The following is a 16,920-nucleotide window of genomic DNA, read 5'->3' as shown; positions in this document are numbered from 1 at the left end:
ATTAGAATGAAGTTCTTGAACTTATTATTGATTGATTAGTTTTTGAAAGGCTCAGAAATGTTGTTTATATTTATTTAACTTGCATAATTGACATTTGAATTTTCTATTATGAAATGCCAGCAAACACCACTTTTAACTGTACTTTAAAGTGTTTATCTTATTTCATAAGTGAGGGTTTGATGTCGTTTTAACAAATTTCAAAACAATAATGACGTTTCTGTTGTAGAGATGTTTGCAACTTTCGTTCATAATTTATTCTGTAAATTATAAAATTAACTTTCTGTAAATGATAAAAATATAATAAATATTCCTTGGTTATAAAACAATAATATCTTCTACAGACATTACAAACATTTTTTTTACTGAATACTGATTAACTTACACATGACCTCACAATTTTTACTGCCGTCTGATAAGAATAAATGACTTGAGAAAAAGATAAAACATTACAGTATCTTGGATACAAACATTATATAATGAGGGCTTGATGCACTTTCCAAGATCTATCATTCAACCAATTTTGCGATAATCAACAATTTATGGAAATATTAGAATAGTTATGAATCAAAAGTAAAATATTTCAACATTTAACTTAATGAATGTCAAGAAATCGACATATATTCAAAAGGAAATTGTTGACGGTAAAATAATAAACAAAGAAGGTTACTATTAATATTTTATAAATCATGTTTCTTTATCATGAATAATGAAAAAAAATGAAATTAAGTACTCGTATTATGAAATATGCAATTGAAGAATATACTTGACTTTAACATGATATTATTTATAATATATTGTATTATATTCAAAATAATAGTTATGTTTTTGATAAAACAGGTAAAGCACACCTGTAAATAAATCTCATAAAAACGTGATAATAAAATTGATATTTTTGATAGTAACATAATTGTTCTTGTATGAATTAATAATAGATCTTCACATTGGATAATATATGGATTGCTATTTTATGATTTTTATGAGATGTTTAATACATTTTTCTGTTTAAAGTTTCCTTTATTAGTATCGTTAAATGTTTATCAAGAAGAGATAAAGAGTTGTATCAGTATACATCACATATTGCTGTAAACTTGAAGCACCCTATTTCACAAAGGTAATTAAGCTCGGAGGCAAAGATATATATCTATCTCAATATGAATATATACAATATACCGACATGAAAAGCAAAACTTTACAATACTTAAATATTTTCGATTTATTGATATATAACAAAACGAATTCAATAATTCAATGAAACACGTGTTTTATGAATTCATCTTTAAATTTTGATCAAAAGAAAAATCAATTGATTTTAAGGGGAGGGGGGGGGGTGCTAATAATTGATAAGTCTAGATGTGACCGTGTCTGTGTAACTTAGCAAGACGATATCTTTGTAAATGTAAAAAATAACAAATTGATAGACACTTCTTATATCAAATTTCACAAGTGAATATCAATAAAGTTATTACAGACTCAAATGCATCCTTTTATCAAAAAATATTTCATTAATTTTGGACAATATCACTCGTCTAAAATTAATCTTTCAGATTTAAAATATTTCCTTAAAGGAATAAGTCGTACCGTATCATCAATATGATTACAATTTCACCATCAAATATTAAATACATGTTCTTTTTAATCATTAAATATATATATGTAACTTGTTATGTCGTCTCAAGAAAAAAAAAAACAACAACAATGCACGAGAATATGAATATGATTGTTAAATCAATATTCCTTTCACTGTCGTTATAAAAAGTAAGTCCCGGGAAAAATCATCCAGTCAACGAGCATGTTATATTTTTATCACCGACAGACAGTGTCTGTGTAACCTGGCAAGACGTTGCTTTTTGTATATGAAGCAATACAAACGTTTACAAATTGAAAAAACGTGAATATCAATATACTTATACCAAACTGTAGTGCAGGTAACTAATACATAAATCTTAAAAAAGAAAGAAACTTTGAAAAATAATTTTAAAGACTGGGGTGTTTTATATTATAAATTAATCACATATGCTATCAATATTTTATCCCGGACACTAATTAGGACAAATGAGAATTATTACAACAAACGAAAACTACAAAGATTGTATTGCACCGTTATGATAATGTCCTAACCTATAACTAGTTATATGTTGGATACAATAAAATAAACCATTATCAGCTAGACCAAACAATCCAACAGAAGAATAGTAGCAATGATTATGGAGGTTTGGGTAAAAAACGTAGAATAAAAATAACTATGAAAAATGATATTTTCCTCTGATATTTAGTTTCAATACAGAGTTTCATTTTTTTTTCGTATTAATAAAACATATATATAATTGCATAAATCTTTTTAATTTCTCTTAACATATTAAATGGTAACTTCATATGCAATTCGTAGAATAGGTTTTTATTTGGTGCCAAATAGATCAACATGTCAGTGTCCTTGTTAAAGTTAATTTTAGATGTAGAGATTCACGTCACCATTGACTTCCTCAGAGAGTAGTGCATGTCGGATTTGATGGGGATGATATTGGATTGTATGTTCTGTTACTCATCTATTATTCACGTTTTTGTCAATTTGAAACAGATCCGCAATAATTTTGAATGTCATTTCAGCTCATTTATAGGATTTTAACAAAAACTGAGTACAACTCTCAAAATAGTTGGCTGGCTGCAAATCTTATTAATTAAATCTTGTCCGTGGATTAGTTTGCTAAAAGAAGTCTTCTTGCCCGACAATAAAATAAATTGAATGAAAAAAAAAAACAAAAAACGAACCATGATCTGTTATCCTATAAATTAAAATCGAAATGTTGTATCACTTTTTTTCTGATTGCACAATATTCACAAAATATCTTTTTACAGCCTAAAATAAATCGTTACGGTCCATACTGTTTCTCTGTGATACTTCTGAGTATTACACAAATCTTATAACATTTGAAAGCGAAATGTTTAAACATGCCCACGTGTTGTTCCAAACCTATGTGTCAAGTATTTATTTTATTTTGGCTATATGTTGTCAACATTAATTCTCGTGCAATGATAATCGCTGATTTATGAAATAGTTGCGACTTTTTTATCTGTAAATATTAATGTTATTAATTTCATGTTGTATTGCATGGGTCTGATTTCGACAACTTTAATTTGTTAACAAAACTATAATTAACTGTTGTGCATCATTACGCCTTTTTTATTATATACAATAATTAATATATGCACTGCGCTTGATAGTTCTGAATATATTCACATTTAAAGATCCGCTATAAGGTTGTAATACTACACATAATTAAACGGCTTTAGCGAGACAGATTATCGTCTGCTTAATAATGCAAATTGCAGTCCTGCGACAATAAATCATATTTTTACCTTAGGGTAATATACAGACTATTTTCAGCAAATTATGAATGCAAATGATGGCCCTTTAAGTTTCTTTGTTATGATATCAAATAAGTTAATAATAAAGAGCAAAGCATAATGCCCAGACTGTATCCCTCGGCGTTTCCTTTCATGTTGTTTTTGAAAAAAAAAAAACAGTAAGATAAGTATGTACATTTGTATATAATGTGTTATGATAATTGTATTTGTTATATTTGTTTAGGCTGCAAGTTTCCGAACTATAAACATATCTTTTACCACGCGAAATTGAGTATCATATTTTATGAGGAAAGATATATTTTTGTTCATACGTGAACATTTTTCTCTTAAGAAGAAAGATTAAAATTTAATTTCACTGTATTTAAAATAAATATCAAATGCATTAGATTGCAGAAAAAGTACAATTTAAAAAAAATTGAGATTTTTAACAAAGCAAGTTTAATATTAACATACAAAATGAAGCAACCTGTACTTGATAAAAAAAACTCTTGATAGCATCAGTCAAAAAGAGTTTTGTCAAGATAATTAAAATAATGTATTAAGGGAGCTCAACTAGTAAAACTGAATAATATAGGCAATATAATGACAAACGTTCGTAGCTTTTGTTTTTTAAAAATTAAAAAAAAAAATAAATAAATTAATTAATTAATCAATTAATAACAAAATAACGCAAATAGTATTTAATGATTGTATACTTTCAAATTGCTTATTTTTAAATCATCTATCCTTCAAGCGACAGTATATGTTATCTTGTCTGCAAAATGTTCAGTATGAAATACAAGTTGACTTGCAAAAAGAAAGTTTTGATGAAGCATATTTCGTAAGGGTTTTTATCACATTACGTTTTAAGGAATTGATAGAACCCAATTTAGAGAGAACATTGAACTTACAAAGTGGCTATAAAAATCTGAATTACATATATTTAAATATTGTCTAGACACTAGCCTCAGGTATTTCGTTTTATAGAATAAACAGCATCACATATGAATCTTACCTTTTTTCATTTTGTAGAAAGGGAAAGCGTCTGTTTCATAATGTTGTCATACTTCAGACATGTGAAATGATGCTGATCATATAAAGAAAAGTGCAATGAATGTGAAATCATTTGTGATAAAGAAAGCAAAATGTTATGTTGTATTTTGACTTTCTTACATAATACTAAATCAATGTAAATGTACTAATTGATTATGCATAAAGGAAGCAAAAGTTGACTTAGGTGTTTAGTTCGCATATTTATACTTATTTTCAAATCTGTTTACCATATATAAAACATGCTGAACTATTTACAGCTTTATTTCTGCAACTTAATACGGAAATCGTTACTGCGTATGATTTCCCTTACGCATCGCGTGATCTGGTCAATCGGAAACTACTTAAATGTAATAAGGTTTAATGATTCTTTACGATTTAAATACTCTTTCAAAATTCTTAAATACTAACATTCATGTTTAACTTAACATCTGCGGATGTTTCTAAATTTAAAATGTCACCATTTCTCATGTTTAAATGTTGAATTCTGCTTAAGCCGGTGCTAGGGGGCGTGGACGGTAACTTTCCAGTACCATCCATGAACAGGCTCAATCAAACCGAGCCTACAACATTTTCAATTTTGCCGCGTTAGGCTTTCGTTAGGGATTCTGTTTTTCTCTATTTCAATACTTGCCGAATGTGAAAATTGCTAAAAAAAAAAAATGGTTTTGAGTGCAATGAATAAATTGAGTTATCTTTAAATAGTTCATTTACAGGCATATTTTGTAAATGCAAAGTTTGTAAAGATTGTATGATATTTTATGATTTTGCCTTTTAAAAAGAGTGAATAAAGTAAATATTTGGTTTTTGTTTGCACGGATATAAGTGGATCCTAAATAGTGTGTAAATCATCTGTCTTTTTTCCCTTTACAACATCTCAATTATTTTATAAATATATAATTTAAAAATGATATTCTAAATTAAATCATGCATGGTTTCTTTTTCTGAAAATGCATATTATTTGGCATTTGCTTTTAAATTCAGAAATACTGTTATATGCCTCATATTAGTTATTTGCTTTGTTTGTATTATGGTATATTATTTATTCTTTCTTGCTTCTTACCTTATGCAACAAAATTACGACTTGCAAATCTTAGCTACATAAATAGCCAAACAATATTGATTTCAATATTGTATTGTGCAAAAATAAAGCTGAACATAAGACAAATGTATGGTTGTCTTTAACAGCTATACTCTTGAGAAATCTAAAATAAAGAAACTTTATTATGCAAGCAAAAGTAAGTGGAAACGAAGCCGCTACAACACGAACAAAATAATTTGCACATTTATTTCTTATGTGTGACTCAAATTGCTATATATTATGGCTTTTGTGGTACTTAAACTGTTTTCGTTTGCACGGATCTTCTAATATTTTAACATTACATAGTTTTAAGGCTATTTTAATTACTGAAAATCTTTTACGAGTTTATTTATAATCTGGTCGCATAAAAGAAAGACATGAATTAAAGGTTTACTACCCTATGTTCTTCTTGTTTCACGCAATATTTATTTAGCACAATTTTAATGATAACCTGAAAATATCGTTTCATATTATTGTAACTCTGCTAGAGTTGACATTTTCTGAAATATTTAACATTTAAAAAATTTTGGTTACTCATATCGTTTGAAGGGTATGATAATTTGGAAATAATATCGTATAGATATTATTATCCATATAATCAATAAAATTCCAATTGTGTGGACAATTAACAAATATATGGATTCAGTGCCATGCATTATCATACGATTATTAATAAAAATATGAATTGATTTTCTTTTAACAAGTTGTTAATCCAGAGTGTTTCTTAGTTTATTTACTTATTTATTTATTTCCGTTTCTTCCGATATTAATATAAGCTGGTTAGGTGCAGACATCCGCCGTGATATAAGGTTTAATACTTTTGATGTACAAGCAAGTTTTGATTTTTTTCAAACAGTTTAAAGCAGAAATGTTTGTGGGATTACGCTTTCTTGTCATTACCAATTCAGCAAACCAGGAAATATATAATTTATAAAATTCACTTCAGTCTTGCAATTGCAGAAAAATATTTCTTATGGCTAATTTGTACAGTTTTGCGCATGATATGACTTCTAAATGAATGCACTTTACTAATGTTTTCAAATAAATTTCTATAGTATTATAGATAAAACAAGATGTCTAGACTATAACTTTCGGCACTTTCGGCATTAACGCGAACGAAAAATTAATTAACAAAATATTTAATTCCTTCTGATTAAAGACAAGTAGCCGTTGATTTTATACTTATAATCTTATGCCCCTCAGACTTCGGCAGACTTTTTAAAAAAAAATTTCTTGCATATCATTTATAAATGGCACGTCGGATAAAAAATAACGAAAACTAGTATTTTCATGTAGTATATATCGTGAAAGTAGTATATAACTTGTTGACTATTGTTGATTGGAAATTGTTGACGCTAAACGAAAATACAAAAAAAAAATAATGTAAATATTTTATAAAGCATGTTATCAAACAGAATTGAAACAAATGAAACTCGTATTATAATATATGCAATTGAATAATAAACTTGACTTTAACGTGATATTATAGCCATTCTAATTACATTAAAAATCACATTTCTGGATAACACCTGTAAATTACTCGTTATGAATATCCTACAAACGTGATAAATAAGATATTTTTGATATTAACATAATTGTTTTTCGTATGAATTAATAACAGATCATCACTTTGGATAATATATGGATTGCTATTTTATGATTTTTATGAGATGTTTATTACATGTTTCTGTTTAAAGTTTCCTTTATTAGTATCGTTAATTGTTTATCAAGAAGAGATAAAGAGCTAAATCAGTATACATCACATATTGCTGTAAACTTAAAGCACCCTCTTTCACAAAGGTAATTAAGCTTGGAGGGAAAGATATATATCTATCTCAATATGAATATATACAATATACCGACATGAAAGCAAAACTTTAATATACTTAACTATTTTCGATTAATTGATATATAACAAAACGAATTCAATAATTCAATGAAACACGTTTTTTATGTATTCATCTTGAAATTTTGATCAAAGGAAAAATCAATTGATTTTAAGGAGGGAGGGGGGGGGGTGCTAATAATAAATAAGTCTAGATGTGACCGTGTCTGTGTAACTTAGCAAGACGATATCTTTGTAAATGGAAAAAAATAACAAATTGATAGACACTTCTAATATCAAACTTAACAAGTGAATATCAATAAAGTTATTACAGACTCAAATGCATCCTTTTATCAAAAAGATATTTCTTTAATTTTGGACAATATCACTCGTCTAAAATTAGTCTTTCAGATTTAAAATATTTCCTTTAAGTTATAGGAATAAGTCGTACCGTATCATCAATATGATTACGATTTCACTATCAAATATTAAATACATATTATTCTTAATCATTTAATATATATGTAACTTGTTATGTCGTCTCAAGAATAAGAAGAAAAAAAACAATGTACGAGAATATGAATATGATTGTTCAATCAATATTCCTTTCACTGTCGTTATAAAAAGTAAGTCCCAGGAAAAATCATTCAGTCAACGAGCATGTTATATTTTTATCACAGACAGACAGTGTCAGTGTAACCTGGTAAGACGTTACTTTTTGTATATGAAGCAATACAAACGTTTTCAAATTGAAAAACCGTGAATATCAATATACTGATACCAAACTGTAGTGCAGGTAACTAATACCTAAATCTTAAAAAAGAAAGAAACGTTGAAAAATAATTTTAAAGACTGGAGTGTTTTATATTATAAATTAATCACATATGCTATCAATATTTTATCCCTGACACTAATTAGGACAAATGAGAATTATTACAACAAACGAAAACTACAAAGATTGTATTGCACCGTTATGATAATGTCCTAACCTATAACTAGTTATATGTTGGATACAATAAAATAAACCATTATCAGCTAGACCAAACAATCCAACAGAAGAATGGTAGCAATGATTATGGATGTTTGGGTAAAAAACGTAGAATAAAAATAACTATGAAAAATGATATTTTCCTCTGATATTTAGTTTCAATACAGAGTTTCATTTTTTTTCGTGTTAATAAAACATATATATAATTGCATAAATCTTTTTAATTTCTCTTAACATATTAAATGGTAACTTCATATGCATTTCGTAGAATAGGTTTTTATTTGGTGCCAAATAGATCAACATGTCAGTGTCCTTGTTAAAGTAAATTTTAGATGTAGAGATTCACGTCACCATTGACTTCCTCAGAGAGTAGTGCATGCCGGATTTGACGGGAATGATATTGGATTGTATGTTCTGTTACTCATCTATTATTCACGTTTTTGTCAATTTGAAACAGATCCGCAATATTTTTGAATGTCATTTCAGCTCATTTATAGGATTTTAACAAAAACTGAGTACAACTCTCAAAATAGTTGGCTGGCTGCAAATCTTATTAATTAAATCTTGTCCGTGGATTAGTTTGCTAAAAGAAGTCTTCTTGCCTGATAATAAAATAAATTGAATGAAAAAAAAAAACGAACCATGATCTGTTATTCTATTAAAACGTTAATAAATTAAAATCGAAATGTTGTATCACTTTTTTTCTGCACAATATTCACAAAAAATCTTTTTACAGCCTAAAATAAATCTTTACGGTCCATACTGTTTCTCTGTGATACTTCTGAGTATTACACAAATCTTATAAAATTTGAAAGCGAAATGTTTAAACATGCCCACGTGTTGTTCCAAACCTATGTGTCAAGTATTTATTTTATTTTTGGCTATATGTTGTCAACATTAATTCTCGTGCAATTATAATCGCTGATTTCTTTTCAATTATAATGAAATTGTTGCGATTTTTTTATCTGTAAATATTTATGTTATGAATTGCATGGGTCTGATTTCGACAACTTTAATTTTGTTAACAAAACTATAATAAACTGTTGTGCATCATTACGCCTGTTTATCATAAACAATAATTAATATATGCACTGCACTTGATAGTTCTGAATATATTCACATTTAAAGATCCGCTCTTAGGTAGTAATACTACACATAATTTTACAAACTGCTTTAGCGAGAGAGATTATCGTCTGCTGAATGATGCCAATTGCAGTCCTGCGACAATAAATCATATTTTTACCTTAGGGTAATATACAGACTGTTTTAAGCATATTATGAATGCAAATGAAGACACTTTCAGTTCCTTTGTTATGGTATTAAATAGTTAATAACAAAGAGCAAAACATAATGCCCGGTCTGTATCCCTCAGCGTTCCATTTCATATAGTTTTTGAAAATAAAACAGTAAAATAAGTATTTATATAATGTGTTATGATAATGACATTTGTTATATTTGTTTAGGCTGCAAGTTTTCGAACTATAAAAAGATCTTTTACTACGCGAAATTGAGAGTCATATTTTATGAGGAAAGATATATTTTATTGTTCATACGTGAGCTTTTTCCCCTTAAGAAGAAAAGATTTAAATTTAAGTACACTGTATTTGAAATGAATATCAAATACATCGGACTGCAGAAAAAGTAAAATTAAAAAAAATTGGGATTTTTAACAAAAGTTAATATTTAAGCAAGTTTAATATTAAAGATACAAAATGAAGGAACCTGTACTTGATAAAAAAAACTTTTGATAGCATCAGTCAAAAAGATTTTTGTCTACATAATTTAAATAACATATTGGTAGGGAGTTCAACTATTGTTTGTTTGTTTGTTATATTTTACGCCTTTTCTCCAACAGTATTTCAGTCATATAGACGGGTAGTTTCCTAACCATCGTTCCTGGAGAGTTAAACCAGTAGTAGACTACCTTTCTCCGTGCTAAAGGGGATCGAACCCACGTCAGAGAGGTATCTGGATTAGAAGTCATCGACTCTAGCCTGTCGACAACGGATGCGGTGGAGCTCAACTAGTGAAACTGAATAATATAGATAATATAATGACATACGTCCGTAGCTTTTTTTTCAAAAAAGTAAATAAATAAATAAAAATGAAAAAATAAATAAATGAAAATAAAGAAAATAACCCAAATAGAATTTAATGATTACTAGTATATACTTTCAAATTGCTTATTTTCAAATCGTCAATCCTTCAAGCGCCAATATATAAGCTCTTGTCTACAAAAAGTTCAGTATGAAATAGAAATTGTTTGGCCAAAGGAAAACTTGGGATGAAACATGTTTTGAAGGGTATTTTACCATTACGTTTTAAGGAATGGATAAAACCCAATTTCGAGAGAGAACACTGAACTTACAAAGTGGAGGACATAAATATAAATATTGTCTAGACACTTGCCTCGGGTATTTCGCACATACAGCATCAGATTTGAATATTTCCTTTTTTCATTTTGTAGAAAGGGCAAACGTCTGTTTCATAATGTTGTCATAATTCAGACATGTGAAATGCTGATCATATAATGAAGATCGCAATGGATGTGAAATAATTTATGATAAAGGTACCAAAGTGTTAAATTGTATTTTGACTTTCTTACATGATACAAAATAAATGTACAAAAAATATGTGTACCATTTATTAAACATGCTGAGATATTTTCAGTTTCATTTCTGCAACTCTTTTTGCCTAATGCAACAAAATTACGAGTTACAAATCTTTATAACATAAATAGCCAAAACACTATTCATTTTAAAATTGGATCATTTTGAAATATTCCAAACAAAAACTAAAGTTGAACACAAAGACCTTTTTAGGGTTGTCTTTTACAGCTACTTCATTATAAGATACTGTTGACAAATCTAAAATTTTGAATCTTTATTATGCCAGTAAACATAAATGGAAACGAAACCGCCATAACGGTTACAACCTACTACAAAATAGTTTACACATTTATTTCGTTTGTGTGACTCAAATTGCTATATTTTATGGCTTTTGTGGTACTTTAATCATTTTCTTGGGCATGGATTTTCTAATATTTAACATTAGATAGTTTTAAGGCTATTTTAATTACAGAAAATCCTTTACGAGCTTATTTATAATCTGGTCGCATAAAGTTAAGACATTAATTAAAGGTTTACTACCCAATGTTCTACTTGTTTCACGCAATAATTATTTATCACAATATTGTTTCCTTAAATTGTACTGCTGGATTCTCGATTTTCCTAAATATTTAACTTTAAAAAAACTGTGTTTACTCATATCTTTTGAAGAGTATGATGTTTAATTTGGAATTAATATTGTATAGATATTAATATCGATATAATCACAAAATTACAATTGTGTGGACAATTTAAAATAAATAGATTCAATGCCATACGATATACTAATTAAAATACGAAATGACTTCCTTCTATCTAGTTGTTAATCCAGAGTGTTTCCTTATATATTCATTTCTGTTTCTTCATATAAGCTGGTTTTGCTGCAGATATCCGCCGTTATATTAGGTTACATACTTACGATGTACAAGCAAGTTTTGATTAAAATTTATTTTCAAAATGTTTAAATTAGAACAAAATGTTCGTGAGATCACGCTTAATTAGTTATCACCAATATTATTACAGCAAACCAGGAAATATATCTAAAATTCACTTCAGTCTTGTAATTGCAGAAAAATATTCCTTATGGCTTATTTGTACAGTTTTGCGGCATGATATACCTTGTAAATAAATGCACTTTACCAATTATGTCTTCAAATAACTTATATAGTATTATAAATAGAAACAGATGTCTAGACTTTATCTTCCGGCACTTCCGCCATTAACGCAAACGAACGATTAAGTAACTAAATATATGATTTGTTCTGATTTTAGAAAAGCAGCCATAGATTTTATACTTATAGTCTTAATGCACCGCTAAATATTTACCCGAGAGCTAGATATTCGACAGTCGTTTTTATTCCTCTACTTGTATGTTTAAAATTTACATATTTTTATGCTATTTAGTCCTGAATTTAAAACAAGGCATATCGCTTTTTTCAAATTTAGAGTCATTTATGTTTGGACACATACTTTATTGACGTTTTTATCATATTTATTATGCAAATGAGATGAACAACTTGGAGTTTTTCCGTAAATTCTTGATGGAAGGAAAGATGTGATACAAAACAATCGCTCATATTAAATGACATTCTATTTTTTCTTGTTGCGCTTCATAAATTAAAGTCAGAATCCTAAAAACTCAAATCAACATTTTTGGCCTCTTCACTCTGATGTAATTAGTTTTGAAATTGATTATTAGAATTTAGAGAATTTGGTTATGGAATTAAAAGAATGTGCGATAATATTATCACATACTTAGGATAAGTGCCTAACACAAATGGTGATATAATATTTCAAATAATACATTTCTGAGTCTACAGTTTTTGTATAACAATTAACATAAAATGCTGTTTTCTGCTTCCTTTTGTATATTGCGTTTAAATAATCATCATCTAAGGATTTATATGTATACTTCAAATTGTCATGTGGACTACAAATATACTTGTAAACAGACTCTTCAAAGTTTGAAATAATTTATTCCAAATCAAGCTTCTATTAGAATTTCAATAACAGTGATTTTGCATGAGCATGAAGTGCTTTATTTGCATAATAATCTGTTTAACCCATTACCCGATATACACGACTTTAAACGCCTTTTTCACCCCCGCCCCAATCCAAAAGATACATCAGGGGGGGTTGCCAGAAGGGGGTGGTAGTCCCCCTCATCGCCAAGAAAATTTTGGACTTGTGAGAGGCTAAAATGACCCAATGTCGATCATAAGGTAACGTGTAACCAACGATGAAAAGCCTTTGACTTTATCTGAATCCATTGAGAAGTTGCAGCACTTTGAAATCAATTTTGATGGGAAAAATTCAATGTAAAATAGTGATTTTTGGCAATTTTGAGATGTCCCCTCGTTGCCATGGTAACAGGAAATTTAAAACTGAGCATGTCGTTACAAAGGCAATGGTCCAGTCAACATTTGTGCCAAATTTGATTAGTATTGAAGCAGTTTTTATAGTTTTATAGCAAGTGTTAAAACACGATTGATTGCCAGATACGTTCATTTTGATATCAGTGTTCTTTCGAGCAACAAAATTGAACATCTTGTATTGTCTTAAACGAATAAAGAAAAAACTGGTTCTGTCTGAAATAATAATGCAAATTGCAGTCTGGCAAAGACATTTATAAAGAAATGTATTTCATATGGGCAATTTTCATATTATTACTTAATAAATGGTTTGAATGTTATTTGCGGACACCGAACTGTAAGATTGTTCAATAAATAGAAATAGATAAATCAAATTTTTGTCGAGACAATATTGCATTTACAAATTGTAAAGAAAATGATGACTCTTATATTGTAGAGGCCGTTTTCATCAGATTTTAAATGAACAATTGTGCACTTCACTGAAATAAACGATTGGTATAGACCATTAATAAATCCTTGTTGACAATACATTCGACTCTCATTTAAATTGCATTCATCTCTATTTTGATAAAAAAAATGCTATGTCTTTAATTTGTTAATATTGAAGTGCGTCTTATGCTAGGCATCAATGCTCAATTACATAAATTATCATTTTGTTTTAATTATAAGTGGTGTATTGGATGATCATCCATTTAGCAAAATTAAAAATATTCAAAATTTGTCCGAATTATATTAATACTAATTTATTGACTTACTACATATTCATGCAATGCATATACTCCTAATATATATAAGATATTGATACACATAACATTCATTTCCAACTTTCGTTTTATTTCTCTTATGAATAACGTTATTGGCATATGAATTACGTTATTGGTTTAATCTAAAATCACTTTGATTTTAATAAAATTATTGATATTACTGTGTTTCAAGAGGCGGTAGTTAAAAGACAACAACAAACTTGCAACTACTTTTTCAAATGTAAAAATATATCCGCGGAATTCGGGAAATTTATAGAAGAGATTTGTTTGTTTTGCATGTGTGAAAAAAATATATATTTCACATTGCGAACACCAGATACAATAGTTTCATGTATGGTGCAGCTGATATTCATAGTAAAGTATTATTTGAGCAGCCGTGCAAAACAAAATTGGGTTTGTTCTTTTACCAATTATCATTTTATGTGTGAACGTCCCACTCTATGGCGTCACTAAGTCCTGACTTCAGAATGTTTATTTTGAAAAAACTTGTTGCAACAAAGTGTTATGCTGTAAAAATGTCAAACAATTTTTTTATTCAAATATATTTTTGGCTACAGTGAAATTATAAATTTAAATTTTATTTATTACTGAGCAATAATCAAAACATAATTTAAATGTATACTTAAAACCATATAATTACCATTCCTATTCCATATAAGATGTTGTTAAACAGAAATTATTTCAAATAAAATATTTCTTCGAGGTGTTCGTTGTTTGAACAGTTATTTTTGCAAAGTAAAAACAGGTCTAAACCCTATTATTGCAAGAAAGATACAAATTAAAAATATCTAAGGTCCCAAGAAAGGTAGTAATATGTGCTTATAACCCAATACAGGTTACAAACTGAACTGCATAGATTATCAAGACATGTTATAGTGATTTATGTTTATCCACTATGAATTGTTGACTTTTTATTTTTGTCAACAATGCATTTTTTTTGTTTTGCTATGCTTGTATAATATTAAGAAACATAAATCTGTGAAAAGTATCTATGTATGTAAATAAAAAATGTCATTAATAAAAACAAACGTTTATATATTGAACGAAAGTGTACGTCAGTAACATTTATCATTCGTTTGCTGAATACAAACAACAATAATAACAATAATAAATCACTCTGATTAGACGTGTGTACGTTTCACTGCCGAAGTACCCCAATAAAATAAGATTATTCAGATAGAGATACTTCAATAAATCATGTTTTGTTCTAATAATGCTCAATGTAATATACAGTTTGGAATACAATTGTCTATCATTATTCATAAAATGTAAAAAGTAAAACATTGATTCGGAATGAAATAGTAGTATTTAATAGAGGGTTTAAGGTCAAGACAACGTTTGCACGTTAATAACCACAAATTACGTAGACCTCATAACCAAGCTTTCAGACGTAAAGATGCACGGTTTAGACGTCGTGTAAATAAAAACTTTAATAACTTTAAAAAAAGAACAAAGTGAAGCAATTTTCTTTCAAATCATTAAAATAATGCATTCTTAAAATAATCTTAAGATAAGCGCAAGTCACTGAAAGATAATTAGATCATGTTAAAAATGTAAAACTGTATAATAAACAATGACCGAATTAATATAATAACATATTTTCAGGTACGTCATTTAATAGCTAAAGGCGTCACTAAATGTTGTATACCTCAGGACTTGCAGCGAAAAGTTCAAAGGTGATTCGAGGAAAATATATCAGAACTTTCGGAATGTCAGTAATCTGATAGTAATGCCGACACATTATTTGTCACTCCTGATGAATTCAGAGGCTAAGTCGGGTCTTAAATATCGTTGAATCTAATTAATTAACAAATCTGTTTACATGGAACCATTGACTTTGCTTTATGGTCTTCTTTTCTTGCTAATTAATAGGAAAGAGTAATATATCGTAGATATGACTGTACGCCGCTTTTCACGGAATACCACGTAGATGTTGCATTAAGGTGTCATGATTACCACCGCATGAACTCATTTGGGAATGTTTCTAAATTCTAAAATTCATCATTATCAAATGTTAATATTTAAGATGTGAACAGTCACTTGTATTGATCACCACTGGCTCAATCAAACCACCATTACAATATAAGATATCCATATAAGATATCCATTTCTAAGTGTTGATTATATTGCAATCAAGAATACAGCAGAAAAGGTGTGAAGTTCATTGACACTTGTCACTTTTCAAAACTATCTAATATTGTCTTTATAAAAAAATCAGTATCTCTTTATTAGTTGATATTCATCTCTTGTATTGTTCACAGAAAGAGAGACGCAAGGGTTTTAATCATTTAATAAGATAAAGTTGATTGAAAGTAATAACTCATTTTCAAACGTTTTTAAGAATAAATATACTTCTTTACTGAACTAATTATAATTTAAATAAATAGCCCTAAAGAATAAAGACAATTATACGATACTTTCATATAATCTGTACCTAAAGCTCAAAGTTAGCAATCATCTTCTAAGTAAGGTTGTTTAAAATTATATCATGAATATCAATGACCTAAATAAAGCATATCATTTAACCGCCAGTATCCAAACGACAACGCTTAGTAGACTACAATTTCCTGTTATATTAAAAATTTTGTTCGTACGATGAGCCATAATATTTTGTATATATTCATACGCAATCCGATATACCAAAGAACGTATGCATGTCCGTTTTCTTTAAAAATGTAGTTATCTTCATTGCAACATAAAGATACAGTGAAAACTGTTTCATTAAATTATAAATTGAATATGTATCAATTTTACAAATAACATGTTCTTAGAATATGTTATCAATATGATTGGGATCATAAATCGTTTATGTGTTTTTACAAGAAATCGAACAGTTTTTATTAAGTTTGTATGTCTAAATTGAAATTGCAGCACATGCCGTTATTGTTTTTC

This window comes from Ruditapes philippinarum, unplaced genomic scaffold, assembly GCF_026571515.1.
Source record: "Ruditapes philippinarum isolate M1 unplaced genomic scaffold, ASM2657151v2 ctg247_1_1_1_1, whole genome shotgun sequence".
Classification (NCBI taxonomy): Eukaryota; Metazoa; Mollusca; class Bivalvia; order Venerida; family Veneridae; genus Ruditapes; species Ruditapes philippinarum.
The sequence above is the reverse complement of the archived record's forward strand: the minus strand, read 5'-3'. Positions refer to the sequence as shown.